At 45.3% G+C, this 4,800-nt stretch overlaps 1 pseudogene; it reads right to left on the minus strand.

Moving 5' to 3' along the window:
* Positions 1–2,076: 2,076 nt before the first annotated feature.
* LOC128114197 (H-2 class I histocompatibility antigen, Q10 alpha chain-like) lies at positions 2,077–4,303 on the minus strand (annotated as a pseudogene).
* Positions 4,304–4,800: the final 497 nt, after the last annotated feature.

Here is a 4,800-nt window from a genome sequence, read left to right on the forward strand (position 1 = left end):
AGAAAGATTCGTCTCTAATTTAGTGATACCATTCCATACACTGGGATGCCAGACTGAGTAAAATGGAAAAAATTTGAAGAAAAAAAAAAGTGATTGGATGCTCTAAAATCCTACACTTATGCTTTAGTAACTCCTATGAGCTTCTCTAGGGATTTTTGCAGTTCATCCTCAGATATTGCCCAATTTGTATGTTCCATATAACTTTCCTTACATCAGATAACTTCATGTCTGGAATTCAAATACTTATTCGAGATTTCTGTAGAAATGCGTTACCGTAGTATGGTCTCATCCATCCCTTATAATATTTACTTTTTTATGCATTCATTTATTTATTAGATTTTAATGACTTCACTTAAAGACAGAGTCTCAGTATATAGCCCAGGTTGATCTTGAACTTGCAAAAAATCCTGTTGGCAGAGCTCCTCCTGCTGGTATTACTGACATATTGAGCCTCTAGGGCTATGAGAAAACAGGAATACCACAGACATCCATGCTTGGACAAAGGCAGGAACCCTCCCTGCTTGTTTCAGTGAATGTCGACAACAGAAGACAATGACACCAGACTCAAACACAGAACTGAGAACAAATGTAATTCCTTTAGAACCATGAACCTAAACATCTCTTAACGGAATATCAGACTCAAGCCTGAACAGGCTGACTGCCATCGTGAAAGAACAGCACAGACACTGGACAGACCCTACAAGTGCCTGAGATCTTTTGATCACAAGTCCTGGTGAACAGGTTTATTGAGAGAAAAGGGATTAGGAACTAGCAAGATGACTTGGGTGGGAAGGGACTATGCGAGAGCCCAGGATGGAGGGAACGACAATCATGGAGACACAGGGATCACTTGTCTCTACACAGCCTTCACTGGCAAGAGAGGCAATGGAGTTAGCACTAGACACACAATTCTATAAGGTTCTGAGACTTTATTTTCTCCATCAAGTTTTACTCATCCTTAGAATATTGATCAAATACCCACTCTGAAAGAAGTTACATAATCATAAAAAAGCCTAAATTTCAAGAAAGATTCATTAAGTTGTAGCTCAGTGGAAACTAAAGTTCAGTCAGGGGTGGAGGTTTGCCAGCCCAGCCTCTGTTGGAGCAGCAATGATGACTGGGGAAGGAATGATGATCAGTGTGTGGATGGGACTTATTGCTGCTCAGGCAGAGCTGAACTCATCACCTGTTCACACTGTGCTCACAGGAGACAGACACACAGTCACAGTCAGATGCAGGAAGAGAAGTCATCAGTTTTAGAGGCCACAGTAGGAAAAGAGAAAACAGAATAAATCCTCTTAGACTCAGTCCAGCTGTCTTATTCTGTAGAAAAAAAGAACAAGGAAGAAACTCAGATCATTGTCTTAATTAGTGATATACTGAACAACTCATCACACACTCAAACTGTTCCAATCCCAACAGTGCCCAAGCCCCAAAGTTCTATCCTATGACCTCTCCCTGTCTCACATCAGGCCCTTTAGGGTGTCACATTTTAAAGCTGAAACAGAAGCCTGGACATCATAGAAACTTTACCTCCCAGTGGAAAGTGATACAAGAGCAGATCAAAGCCTCTAAAGATGGAACTGAATGAAGAGGTATGGGCTGGCTGAGAGCCTCCTTGGGACCCTCTCTATGCTGCCACAGGTGTCTCAGGGATGAGCCCCCATGATAACGATTGGCAAGCTTGGACACAGCTGCCTCATCATTTAACCCTGAGAATAGTTCCTTTTATTAGAGGTCATGGAAGCATCAGGATCTAGAAGGCCTAAAGGAATCTCCTGGTCTTTATCTCAGGGAAGTTTGCAGAACTGTGACTACAGATCCAGAGAAAGATGAGGAAACATGATAGTAGATTGTACATAAGGAGGACTAACTGGACTCCTGGTGATGTGTTCTAAGTAGGAACCTTTCCATCTGACCTCTGACAGCTGCATCAGGTCTCTGCCACCTCTATCATTGCAGTGATGAATCTGTGCATTATTTCCTTCACAATAGAGTTAATGTCAGCACATCAGAACAAGACTGAATAAGCAACTGTGTGGAGGAATCTTTGCTCTCATGTGGCAGGGCACACTCTCAGCTGGACTTGATATTCCCATGGAGACTTGAACTCAGACCCTGCCCTTTCCTTACCTTTAGTCCTCCTCTTCCATATCAGAAAAGTCACCACAGCTCCCATAAACACAGCTCCAAGAACCAGGCCAGTAACAATTGTCATGATGGGGACAGAGGGCCAAGGAGGTTCTGACAGAGAATGGAAGGAACAGTGAGGCTTCTGATGTGCAGCTATCAGTCATGACCCTGATCCATTTCTCCCAAAAAATCCAACTGTTTCTGTGATAGGCTCTGTGATCACACCCACTCCTTACCCCATCTCAGGGTCAGGGGCTCAAATAGCCCCTCATGGTGCACATGGCATGTGTATCTCTCTTCCTCCCCAGAAGGCACCACCACAGCTGCCCACTTCTGGAAGGTTCCATCTCCTGCGGGCCTGGTCTCTATCACCTCCATATCCAGATTCTGGTTGCTCCCATCTCTCTGCCAGGTCAGGGTGATTTCAGCAGGGTAGAAGTCTAGGGCCCAGCACCTTAGAGTAATATTGCCATCAGCTCTGACTTTATGGGTCACATGTATTTTCAGGGTGTCTTAAAGCAAAAAATTGGAAAATTCAGGTATTTGGCATTCTTCATAAAGATCCTTCATTGTGCATATAACTTTGTTTTGAATGGATGGGACAGTTGCCTAAAAAAAGTGATGCAGACACCAGACATCAGCCTAATCTCAGGATAAGGATGTATTCCTTAGAAAGTTTCAGAATCACCATGAGCCAGCACAGAGCAGGGGACTCTGGATCGCCCTCTAGGGATGTCGACTTCTGGTTCTGACTGGATGGAGACTCAGACTCAGCAACACTGGGCTCAGACCTCCACAGTACATGGACAGTGAACAGGCATGACAGAGATCATGGTTCACAAGGCAAATGGAAGGGGAATGCTGCTTAATTGACAGACTGATCTATCCTGAGTGAAGGCTTAGACCTCTGGAGAGTCCCTCTCTCTTGTTGAATTAGGAAACCCATGACACTCTTCCCCTTTGATGCAAGACTGAGTTAGTATTCTACTGCTCCCTGCTGAGGAGGAATCCTCAGGGGACAGAGGCTACAGTCTCAATGCAGTTTCTTTCCTTACCTGTTTCCAGCAAAATCTCCTTCCCATAGTCCAGCTGTCTTAGGAGCAACTGTACACATCCAACCTCCAAGTTAAACTTCATACTGCTTCCATATCCTGACTGTTCCAACTCTTGCCTCAGGATCTCAGCTGCCTTGCCAACTGTAGTCCAAGTGCTCAGGTCCTCATTCAGTGCGATGTAATCACGGCCATTGACGAGTAATTCATATTGTCCATGACTGAAGTTCCCTCCAGGCAGTACATCACAGGAGAGCAGGCTCTGGATTGTGTGATTTCCTGTCCAAGCCCCTACTGTTAGTCACCCTCACAAGGGCCAGTTCCCTTGAGGCCCTCCAGTGGCTCAGTCCCTCCCACTTGACCTATGTATATGGCCACATTTGAGCCTAAATTGTGCAGAAAACCAGTTCAGTGTCCCCAGGCTCTCCTTAGCCTAATCAATGTGGGTCACATTTTACTGGGGTAAATCTTGGATATGGGGAACTGCAGAAAACCCATTAGGAACTTGAAATTTGGGATTTCTAGTTCCGGATCACTCACCATTTTCACTTTGATTATAGAAGTGAAGCATTTTCTTCAGCACATCGTTGTAAAAGTCCATTAGTCTCAGCATGTTCTGTGTCTTCTCCTCCCAGTACTCTGACGTCTCCTGATCCACCCATGGTGCACAGTGCTCCATCCTCAGAGGCTCTGTTCTACTGTCCAATCTCTCAAACTGCGTGTCATCCACGAAGGCCACAATGATGAATTGGGGCTCCAAGAGGCCAGGCCAGGTGAAGAGAGTTTGCAAAAAGCGCAGTGAGTGTGAACCTAGGTGCAGTGAGCCTTTAGATCTCGACCCCCCAACCTAGTACCCTATGCAGCTCCCCACACTTCTCCCAAGATAGCAGGGAACAGGGAACAGAGGATAGGATATAAAATGAATAAAAGTCCAGAAGGTCCTGGCTGGGCTAGGGGAGAGCAGGTTTTCCTGTGCTGCAATCCCAGGGGTGGAGTCTTTTCATCTTCCAGATTAGGTCTTTCCCCTCCTGATACCCACACTCACCCTCTGGATGCCTGGTCAGGGCCAGATTGGCCAGGATCAGCTGGAGGAGAGCCTGGCGAACAGTGGTCTTCATCCTGCTTGAAGAGTGGACACTAAGTCTCTGCTAGTGTGTGTTCAGTTTATAATCTTGATATGGATGAGGCTGATTGGCTTCTCTAAGAATTCCCAATGGTAGTCATAGAGAGCGTTGTGGTTGGGTCATGGAAAGATAAACTCCTGGAAGAGGAATCTCCTGGGCCCTGCTTTCCTGGCTCAGACCCAGGTCTGGGACCTGTGATCCTAGCACCAGTGTATGGGGACAAGTTTGCTTACTCTGTTCGTTAACCACATCATCTTGGTCAAAATATCCTTCAGAGTCCAGCCCAGAGGCCATGGAGTCAGCAATTCTCACATTGAGATAGCAGGATGTTTAGAGTCTTAGAAACTGACTGACCCTCAAAGGTATTTTGCTTGTATGGATTATATCAATCCACATTCACTACCTTAGGAACTGAGAATTTTAAAACCTTTGTTTCATTGAACATTAATGACAAAGTGTATGTAAGCAGAATGTTTACAAAAAGGAACAAC

The sequence above is a fragment of the Peromyscus californicus genome, unplaced genomic scaffold (genome assembly GCF_007827085.1).
Source record: "Peromyscus californicus insignis strain IS unplaced genomic scaffold, ASM782708v3 Scaffold_19__1_contigs__length_69161282, whole genome shotgun sequence".
Classification (NCBI taxonomy): domain Eukaryota; kingdom Metazoa; phylum Chordata; class Mammalia; order Rodentia; family Cricetidae; genus Peromyscus; species Peromyscus californicus.